The sequence below is a fragment of the Clytia hemisphaerica genome, unplaced genomic scaffold, assembly GCF_902728285.1.
Source record: "Clytia hemisphaerica strain Z4C2 unplaced genomic scaffold, Clytia hemisphaerica genome assembly, whole genome shotgun sequence".
Lineage (NCBI taxonomy): Eukaryota > Metazoa > Cnidaria > Hydrozoa > Leptothecata > Clytiidae > Clytia > Clytia hemisphaerica.
The window spans coordinates 814,017-825,698 of NW_027104385.1; the positions used below are offsets into that span (position 1 = coordinate 814,017).

The 11,682-nt window shown below is 35.6% G+C and overlaps 1 long non-coding RNA gene across 1 annotated transcript in view; it reads left to right on the forward strand.

Annotated features, from left to right (window-relative positions):
- The first annotated feature begins 8,828 nt into the window (after positions 1 to 8,828).
- Positions 8,829 to 11,682, forward strand: part of LOC136819412 (uncharacterized) — a 5,548-nt gene continuing 2,694 nt past the window's right edge. The window contains exon 1 of the long non-coding RNA XR_010848438.1: positions 8,829 to 9,735. This is a non-coding gene — a long non-coding RNA (uncharacterized lncRNA). The remainder of the gene's footprint in view (positions 9,736 to 11,682) is intronic.

Below are 11,682 nucleotides of genomic sequence, written 5' to 3' on the forward strand. Positions count from 1 at the left end.
AATGCCATCGAAGCTGTCAGTTTTGCGAGTATTCTTTGCGACAACTTGAATGGTATCGTATCCATCCAACCAAAAGCATTGAGAGTACCTAATACAGTTGACAACCAGCGAACCGAATGCGGTAATATCAAAAAACTTGATTTATCTAAATGGAAGATCGATTAAGGAGAGATATTTAATTACACATTTTTGGGAAAAGGCCGGACTCGGACAACCTTTATATTTGAAAAGAACTATTTTTGATCGCCGTACTAATTTTAACGGAATTCAATTTTTTTTTAAAAAACCAAAAAAAACTATTGGATAATTAACTCTGGCTATAGTCTTTTTCTTTTTAACTAAATGATATGTCAATCCAGGAACATCTTTGCTAGGTCTGTTAAACTGACGGTTAATATATTGCTAAATTTTCAATCTGTGGGACTTTTATTTCCATTTTCTTTCGGTTTAGATCTCTTTTCATTTCAAATATTGGGTTCCTATTCGTTAAATGTGTCTCTAGTGAAATTTGGTTTGTTTTGTCTTTTGTATTTTAGGATTTTGGGTGTTAAGATTCATTGGTCATTTGATTGTTGTCATATGATGTGGGAAAAGTTTTAGTGTTTTCTTAAATTTGATTAGCTTCTTTAGTAGATATATATTATTTTCTTGATTCTTTTAGGTTTTGTTGTATTTTCAACATATCTTGGGGATCAATATATTGATAATTTGCAAGGAGAAAATACAAATTTTCGTTTTTTCCTTTAACAATACCCCATAAATCTTTTCATAAATCCAGGCCATTTAGATCAATTCAGCTTGTAATAACTGAAAATATTTTTTTAAATGAATAAACGGGGAGAGGGGTTTTAAAAAAAGTGGGTGGTCCGAAAACTCGATAAATTTCGACAATTAGAGTATGAACGACCTTGTTAAAGATCTTACTTCTTTAATTGGTTATAAGAACATTAGGAGAATAATTAGAATTTAAGCTCAGCCTACTTGGTTTTACTTGTATCTTGTATATTTAAGGATTAAATTGGTAGTTTCCGTATAGGAGAGATGCTAGGGAATTCGATCTGCCTAGCCATATTGCAGTATGCAGTGCTGACGAGTCCCAATAAGGACGAAATCTTATATGGAAATCAAACGATGCTCACGCCAAAGCTTTGCCTTTTAAAGGAAAAGGGGTCAACTCCCTTTTTTTCGAGTTAAATTAAAATTTGGCATCCGAGTTTTAACGACATTGAATTTCAGTATTATTTTTTGTGTCATTTTAATTACAAGAACTCGCTTAATATTGGCTCAGCTTTAGGTTGTTTACAATTTTTAATTTACAAATTTTGAAACTATCCCGATATCCGGACAATTCCCGACATCCCATCGTCTGTTCGGGGAATAGTTTGTCGGGGAATTGTCCGTATTATTCGCACGGGAGATTGTCCAGTCGTGGAATCGTCTGGTCGGAGAATTGCCCGGTCGTAGGGGTTTCTGTCGTGATATTGTCTGGTTGAGGAATGGTCGGTCGGGGAAGTACAATTTTTAAACATTGGATATCGAATGGGGATCAAGTTAAAGTAGATTTTATCCAGTAGAGATGAAATTCCAAAATATTTTTATATAATTCCGAATATTCCAGTGGGGCTGGGGTCCCAGTGGGTCAGTGAAACAGGGGTGTGATTACTTATATTGGGCTTCTAGACAGTTTCTTCAGGAAAAGGTACAACCACCCAGAAAAAAGGTACAATCAGCCACAACCAGCCACAACCAGCCAGAAAAAGGTACAACCACCCAGAAAAAGGTACAACCAACCACAACAACCTAGAAAGAAAAAGGTACAACCAGCTAGGAAAAAGGTGCAATCAGCCACAACCAGCCAGAAAAAAGGTACAATCAGCCACAACTAGCCACAACCACCCAGAAAAAGGTAAAATGATATTTCACAGGTTCTCGAACTGGCACTACACCACCGGCCCCAACAACTACCACAACACCCAAACCAATGCCCAAAGTACCAAAAGACCGCCCTTGTCCAGCTGGGGAAATCAACGCAATTTATTACAACCCATATTACAGAATGCGAGTTGCATTCAAAGAAAATGGTGATCTCACCCTTATTATGAATTTTGAGAAATTAGCATCAATACAGAGACGCTATTTCATTCCGAACTATCGAATCCTAGGGCCTATATAGACGCAGCAATGAATTTGAAGGTCGGTTCAAAACATCAAGCCGTTTATTTCTCCGGCGAAAGGTAAAGGGATTCATTTGGAAATCAAAAAACGTTCTATATTCTTCCGTTCTGCTTTTCAACATGATTCATCGTCTACATTTGACATAATTTTTTCGAGTTTATTGAATTCCATATTGAAGGTAGAAACTATTTTTTTTAATATCATATACAATCGATTCTTGCTAATTCAAGCTCGAACGGGAATTTTTCCGGATGCACTGCACAGTTAACTTTCTCTAATTCGATCTTCATGAGAACGAAAATTCGATTTAGATAAAGATTCGAAGTTTATTCGATTTAGAAAAAGATTTGAATATCAGAGAGTAATTGAACTATTTTTCTTGTGAGGGGAGAGTACTTGAACTATTTTTCTTGTGAAGCGTTCAGTAGTTTAGTTCGAATTACAAAAAGATTCGAATAATAAAGATTCGCAATGTAAAATAACAAAAATACTATTCTCTTAAAAAAGCGAAAATCTTTTTTTTAGATATTGGATCTACTATCACCAATTTTTTGGCTTCAGTTCTAGTCCGCATAATATACATGGTACAGAAAATAATCCATTAAAAATAAATCTTCCGGAACAAGTCAAAAAAGTGGACGCAGTTTCAAATGGAAACGGAACAATCGTGTCTATTTCTTTTCCGGTCCGTTTTATTATCGATTTGATGGCGTCAAACTCAAAATGGATCCCGGTTATCCGAAAGTGATTTCCGAAAACTGGAAAGGTGTTCCCGATTTTATTGATGCAGCTTTCAGCTCAAACTTGGATCAGAAAACTTACTTTATCAAGAACGATAAGATCTATATGTTTGATGACGCGTGAGTTCATTTCTTAACAGCAAAAACATCTTTTAAATAACGTCTATCTAACGTCCATAAAAGATAATATACGGGTTTGACGGTGACAGTATTAGCCCTTTTTCTGTCGGTGTTTCGGTGCTAAAAGGACTGAAGATCTTTAAAGAACGGTATTTAAGAGCTAGGGGAAGGGGGTTTTCCTAAAGTTTTTTATATAAGAACAAACTATATAAGAACACAAGGCTTCGATGACCAAAATATTAAGTCAAGAAGATTTGTTGGCGATCGCCGTACGACAGCTCTATGAAGTTAATAAAGTTAATTCTATTCAATATCAAGCTTTTACGGGTGGTGAATTTTGAATTTTACAATTTTGAAATCTTTCATATTTAAGTCCTTTATATTTGTATTACCCTTTCAGGTACATTCGAGTTAAGAATGGCTTTCCACAAAGTCTTGAACAAGGTTTATATAATTGTGGTGGTCGATCATCCCTGAGTGATATCGGTTCAATTGTTGATTACAGACAATTGAATCATCTTGAAGAAATCCCTTGATGAGTTGCATGAAGCTTAGCTGTATTTACGGTTGAAGATTCGCTATTGTAAATATTTTTGTTGGGTTATCGAGACAGTGCTAGGCCATTAAGACTCCATATATTTCTTAATTTTGTTAAAAGGAAGTTCAGTCGTAAAAAGAACGCCTAAGAGCACGCAACAAACGGTTCATTTATTACAGCCACAAACTCCATCTTTTTGCTAACGATAAGTTCTTGGTCACTCTAAGGTATGAGGTGAAATCTATATATTAATACGTTTATTACACTTACAAAGTTTTGTCTAAAGTTTTCAAATATCTAGCAAAGTTGTGCAAAAATGAAATCCCCAAAATGTAACGGTTTGTTTTTTGAAATCTCCCAAATCTCCCAAATCTCCCAAATCGGGAAATGCCCCGAAAAACAGTTTCTTTGTGATTTTCTTGACATCAATAGTTTTCCTGATATTTTCTATAAACAATTAACTATCTCTTATTTGAACTAAAGTCTATTCACGATAAGTGTGCATAAGTGTGCAGTTTTTTCTTTTACCTATAACTTTTGAAGGAATTCTTCAATCTTTATAAATTTGGTATCGTTGGAGAGATATTTGTGAGTTGAACAATTTGAAATAAAAAAATCTTCAAAAGAATTCTAAAAATGAAAATGAAAATGAAGAAGAAAAAAATGAAGATCTTGTAGAAAAGTGCTATAACTTTCATTTTCACTGGAGACATTCCTTGATCTTTGGAGGTCATCACTGTGAAGAGATTTCACTAAAATATTTTTTCAATACAAAGTTATGATACAAATTTAATAAGTGATTGACCCAAAAAAACAGCAGAAAACAGCGTTTTTAGTACCGTGAAAAGCACAGCTCAAAATCATATATTTACGCTGTGCCGACGAATCGAGATTCTATTCATCGCGCAATCAACGAAGACAAAAGTAACCATGACGACCATCTAAGATCTTGGATGAGGTTCAAAGTTGATATTTTTATTCCCGTCGTTGAAAACACAACTTACAAAAAGTCATTAATGCTTTGTAAAAAGAGTCAGTGATAGAGAATCATAACATAAATTTGTCTATTATTTCGATTCAATTAAAGTGACATTTCCATAATTAAAGGTTTAGTAAATACTGTTAAACATTTGGGGAAGGATCACATGGTCCCTCAAATCTTGATGCCGACGCTTGGAGACGAATGACAAATAACAAAGTCTTTGGTTCATCCGCAAACGATCTTTGCCACGCTGTCGCTTTAACAAGGAAACTTTGTTCAATGGAAACAAAAGATCTCGCATCAACTGAAGCACTATTAGCATGTCGTCTCATTCCACTAGACAAATCACCAGGAATCCGACCCATCGGGATTGGCGAAGTCTTGAGAAGAATTATGGGAAAAGCTGTCTCGTATATTGTCAAGCAAGATGTCATCAAGACTGCTGGATATCAACAACTGTGTGCCGGACAACAAGCTGGAGTCGAGGTTGCAGTCCATACAATACGAGAGTCCTTTGAAGAAGATGACACAGAGGCGTTTATCCAAGTTGATGCAAAGAACGCCTTCAATTCTCTAAATCGGAAAACTACACTTCACAACATAAAGATATTATGTCCCGAATTGGCAACTTATATCCATAACTGTTATTCAAGACCGGCACGTTTATTCATCAATGGTGGAGGAGAAATTTCCTCCAACGAAGGAACTACACAAGGAGACCCGGTTGCCATGTCTATGTACGCACTCGGTCTGACACCGCTTCTAACAACAATTGAAACCAACAATGTCTTACAAGTGGCATTTGCAGATGACATCACTGGGGTAGGCAAGTTGAGAGTCCTCAAGATCTGGTGGGATGCAATTATAAAGCATGGTCCACTCCTTGGATATTTTGTTGAAGAATCAAAGTCTTGGCTAATTGTAAAGGAAGAAAGTTCTGACACTGCAAGAGAGCTTTTCAAAAGCTCGCCGATCAATATAACAACGAGGGGTAGAAGACATCTTGGCACTATCATCAGTGATGAACCAACAAAAGACGCCTTTATGGAGAAGAAAGTCGAGGAGTGGGTATCAGAACTCCACCTTCTTCAAGATATCGCGAAGACTCAACCACATCTTGCCTTCGCTGCGTTTATCCATGGTCTACGACACAGATATGTATATATCATGAGGACGACACCAAACATCAAACAACACCTTAAACCTCTAGATGAAGCCATCGATGCATTGATCAAGACTCTCTTCCAAGGGCATGAGTTCAACTCTCTGGATCGTAAACTGCTCTCCCTTCCACCAAGATTTGGTGGGATGGGACTTATCATTCCGTCAGAGATGTGCGAACGAGAGTACATAAATTCCATCAAAGTGACTCGTTCTTCAAGAGAAAAGCTAAAAGATCACCAAAAAGTGTATGAGGAAGATGCCAAAGAGCAAATGAAGATCAAAATAGCGATCAGGGCAGGCAAACGGAGGGACAACCAAAAACAACTTGCTGACATCAAAGAAGAGACTCAATGCCAATTGAAGCTAAAATCGATTGAAGCTTCTACGGAGAATGGTGCTTCCCTTTGGTTGACAGCTCTGCCAATCAAGTCAAATGGATTCTATCTTGAGAAACGAGCCTTCTGGGGTGCAATCTTTATTCGTTATAACATCCCGTTGAGGCGTCTACCAACAACATGTGTCTGTGGTTTGGCTTTCGACATCCAACACGCAATGAACTGTCCTCGGGGCGGTTTCATCATCTCCCGACACAACGAGCTTCGTGATCTTACCGCCGAGATCGCAAAAGAAATCAGCAACCATGTTATAGTCGAACCTACACTTACTCCGTTGACTGGCGAACGGATGACATACAAGACAGCCATCAAGACGGAAGGATCGAGAACGGATGTCGCAGTCAAAGACTTCTGGGTGAAGGGGCAATTAGCATTTGTAGACATAAGGGTTTTCAACCCATTAGCTAAGAGCCACCTTAACCAGAGTCTTCAGGCTGCACACAAGAAGAACGAGAACGAAAAAAAGAGGTGCTACAATGAAAGAATTCGAACCGTGGAAGGAGGATCGTTCACACCGCTGGTCTTCACCTGTTTCGGAGGAATGAGTCGTGAATGCGATCGTTTCTTTTCACACGCGGCGACCCGAATCTCGGAGAAGCGCAACATTCCAAAGTCTATGGTAATAAACTCCATACGCGCAAAGTTAAACTTCTCCTTATTACGATCCTGCTTGCTTTGCATACGAGGAACACGAAGGAATCAACACTCCATCGAGATGGCTGATGTTGATTTCGCCGAAATGGCAAATAACTTAAACCAGAACATTTAATGCAAATCAAATTTCTATTAATTTTTATACTTTTTATCATTTATCGCATGAGTATTCCGTGTGTTTTCTTTCAGCCCGGCGTGACCGCAAGGTTATGCTAAAGTCTCTGGGTCGTTTTCTTTGTATGGTTTTGTTTTGTTTTGTTTTTCCTGTCTTACCTGTCATTCCTTTTTTGCAGTCACTTTATAGTTTATTGCATATTTGTTTTATTCTTCATTTTAATCAATGAGTTATATATATTTGTACATAAAAGTAGTTGAACTTTAAAAAAAAAAATACATTTGGGATCATATAAAAGATTTCTTTCGAAATAAACTCATTTCAATTAGACTTGGAGGTTTCTGGGGAATTCGTAAATAGTAAACTGCATACTGATACAGTCTGCTAGACATTAATATGGTAATATTTGCTCTTCATCTTTGAATTTTTGTACAGTGATTAGATTGACACATGCGCGATAGAATTTCTATTATTTGTCTTCAGAGGTTAATATATTTTTTGAAAACTTAACCTCTGATACTCAGGGTACGTTTTTAGACGTCAATCAGCTTATAAATTTGTTTGATGTCTTTTGACTGAATAATTATTTTTGAGAAATTTTTTCACAGTGATGACGTTCGATAATCAAGGTTTCACTTCAGCGAAAATGATAGTTATAGCACCTTTCTACAAGATCTTCATTTTTTTCTTCTTCATTTTCATCTTCATTTTTAGAATTATTTTAAAGATTTTTTTATTCCAAATTGTTCCACTAATTAATATCTTTCTAATGATACCAAATTTATAAAGATTGAAGAATTCCTTCAAAAGTTATAAGTAAATGAAAAAAGAGTGCACACTTATCGTGAATAGACTTTAGACTACATTCTTCCGCCACATTCACATTGACATCACTATGATTTTAAACGATTTGTTAACGAACTGATGTTGACGTTAGGAGTCAGATTAAATAACCAATAAAATATCAAACATGACTAAATTTCAAATATAAAAGACCTTCGGAGATGGAAAGTTCACTAGAATGATATTTTGATTTTCTTTGGGCTGGCCGATTCAGCCATATTAATGTACGGTTGGTTTTTACACGTTTAACTATTTTTATCGATAGTATCATTAAGCACAGTTTGTTACATTCTTGATTCAAGCCAATTCATTGTGCTTGATTGCTTGAATGCGTGAAAATTGAAATAAATGTGTGAATGCGTGAATTGAAAAATTTGCGTGAACGTAAAAATCCACTTTTTGATTGCGTGAAAGCGTGAATCTGGGCTATTTTGTGCGTGAATACGTGAACTTTTCTCTTTTTCCGCTTTTTATGTGCAAAATCTTTCCCCGATTGTCCCCAGAAATTTTTCTGATTTACTGAAAAATCAGGTTGGTGTGATTCGAAAAAATTGCGTGATTTCTTGTATTCAGGGTCCGCTAGAGGGGGGGGCTTCTTCAATATAATAGTATACTAATGACTATCTTTCAAAAAGTTTGCTTAACATCCAGATTAAAATCTTGGTTTTGTCTTATTTTCAAATGACTGTACGTTTTTTTGAAAGAACTGATTTTGATTTTTCATATTCATATTGTAATGTTTTATGCGAAAGTAAAAATATCGAGTGTTGTGTATTTATTTACATTTTCGGAGAACATTATGCGAGAGGCGGAAGGCGTTTTTAGAGTTTTTCGTGTTCGGCATTTTGGGCGTTATTTAGGTAGGCGTTTTTAGGGTTCCGCATTTTATCAATTTTGAAACGTGGGCTTAAGAAGGTAGATTTTTGCATTCCTCTTCACACGTCGTTCAAAGCTTCTAGAGTCGCTTGCAACTTTACAAGAGTAATGTTTAGAAAACTCAAAAATATCATGGCTCCTCAAAAGACATCCAACAAAAAGAAGAGTTCATCGACGATCACGAGAAGACCAAAGAGGAATAATCAGGAGATTTCAGTACAACCAGAAGTAGACAACATAAGAACAGAGTCGGATGAGGAAAACCAATTTATTCCAATCAGAATCGATAGAGGTAATCGCCAATTTAGACCTATTAGAGAAGAGGAGGAACAGCAGGAGAATTTTCAAGGCCAGCAGGGTGATCCACAACAGATACAAAATGATTTCGATCCTATTGCCTTTCAGGATAACCTTATGAACTTTTTACAACGAAGGTTCGATCAATCAGACGAAAAAAGGGAGAAGGATAATGTATTTATTAAGTCTCAAATGAAAACTATTCAAAATAAAAGCTCTCGTGATTTTAAATCAATATCTAATAAATTACAATATAGTTTTACTCAGGATTTGTACGAGTTGAATATTGAGGCTAAAGTTCTTTTGGAGGCCAACAATAAAGATAAACTGGCATCAGTATTAGACAAGATGGAGAAGGAATTGTTGAAGCGCCAGAAAATCATTTGTTTGGCTGATCGCTCGGTAGCCGGTTGGGATTCTGTCCAAGAATATTTGCCCAATGATTTGTTCGAGGATGGAGATGATGATAGGTGGAGGAAAGCTGAGGGTAGAGCCATCTCAAGTTTGAAACGAAAGCACCAACAGGACCCTTTCAACAATGTGGTCCCAAACAAGAAATTCATGTCCCCCCAGTATAACCATGCAGTACAGAATTATCAGTCTAGACCACAGCTTCCAATACAACACGTGGTTCCACAACAGCAGCAAGTGTTTATACCTCTACACCAAAGGCCCTTTCTATGGCAAGGTGCCAGTGGAGAAGGCACAGCAACCAACCATCTCCAACCATTTTCGCAACCACGAAGGTATCCAGTACCACTCAACGCTTGTTTCGTGTGTGGAGAGACCGGCCATTGGAAACACCAGTGTCCTAAAAGATAAACAATGGGATAATGGTAAGAGTGATAATTGTATTTCTCAAAATAAACAAAGGGGAAAAGGAAGTTTAAAAAGGCACCTTCAATTCTGGAGGAAAAATTTAGAAGCCAATTTACACATTTTGGAGGTTATCGAGCACGGTTACAGAATTCCCTTTAGGTATAATCCACCACCTTTTGAGCTTAAGAATAACAAATCAGCTTTACGAAACAAAAAGTTTGTTGAAGAGACCCTAGAAGGCTTGCTAAGAGAGGGAAAGATTTTCGAAGTCCAGAGGCGCCCTTACGGAACTTCCGCGCGTTTTAAATGCATCGAATTTTTCATTGAAATTTGAGTTTAATTGCAATTTAAATGTAGTGAAACTTGGACCTGGACAAAAATGTTAAACGAATTTAAATCGCATTGCTAGAGTAAAAACTTTGTAAATAAAATGCATCATGGAATAGCATACAGTATGCACTTTAATTGCATTGAAATAACATTTGAAAAAATAGGATATATAATTCATTAGGATTTCATTTTAACTGCATTTACTTTTTTGAACAATTTTATAATTTTTTGATACTTCACAATTACAAATACATTTTTAACATGAAAAAGAGAATTGAGGAAAATTATAAATACATTTTTAATGAACGGCGTCAAAATTAAAATGCACTTTAAATAGCGGACAAGATTTCAAATGAATTGAAAATCCAAATTTAAAATGCCTTTTCAATATCCGAAATAATTCTTATAGGAAAGATTTTTCATAAGAATCGAGAATTTGTAATGCATTATTTTTCTTTTCTTTGTAAGAATACCACTACCAGTATTCGGGTCCTTATAGGGATTTTATCGGGGCATTTTTTTATTATTTTCCGAGGTTTATCGATGCTTGTAAGGGGTATACATTGTTGAGCTGTATTCGATGGGTTATTGGTTAATATTCACTCAGATTAACTGCGTTTTGAGATACAGGATACAAGTCTAATCGTTTGACTTGTAAATGGAATATTTTATTTAGTAGAATAAACAAAATTAAAGTTAAAATTTACAACGAAAATTCTAATAAAAGATTAAAAATTTAAAAAAAAATTTAAAAATTGAAAAATAAGATGGCGTCTTCGTCTTTTGTTTGGTATATCGTGATTTTAATCATCCTTCAATTGTGTGTCCGTATTCCGTCGGTATATTATGGTTTTACCTGAAAGTTAGAAAGAAAATAAATATTAATAGATAAATTTTGGAAATAAAATTGGAGTTGTTAAATTGAAGCCAAGAAGAGAGACTCTTCCTAACATAGCTCATGGCCTGACGGACATGTGACTGACACAACTGACAACTTGGCTTGTTAAAATAAAACTTTTAAACATCAATTTTCTCAAATCTTTTGTGTTCTAATTGCTCGTAATTTGATCAAACTAAACCGCCAATACACAAAACAATTTAGCTAACTAATTTGCTACAATTATCAATGGAGCAGAGCAATTTACCCAAATTATTCGAAAAAAATAAATGTATTTTAAACGTATCTAAGAATTTTGAACGTAAAAAATTTTGGTTAAGTTTCTTCTGCATTGAAGAATAAATCAAACATCAAAAACGATATTTTCTTTGTGATAAAAACAAGATTTCTGTCCTTATTATTGTGAACTAGCTCAACTTACAAATCCATAGAAATACTGTGCTAGTCTCGTTTTTACAAGTAAGACAGAAAATTAGACCCTAGATTTTAATTTTTTTTGTCAGACAAAAAACTTATGATTAGAATCAGAAAAAAGTTGCGCCATTATTGTGAAATACTATGATATGTGATAATAATAACATCAAAAACTTTTGTTCATAATTTGCGGAAAAATTCATCCTACTTCAGGATCATGCGCTACTTGCAACTAAAAGCTAACATATTCTGTTATCTTGCGCGTAGAGCTTCTAAAATGGCTGCTACGCGCTCGCTTTTCCAAGTTTTTTCGAATATTTAA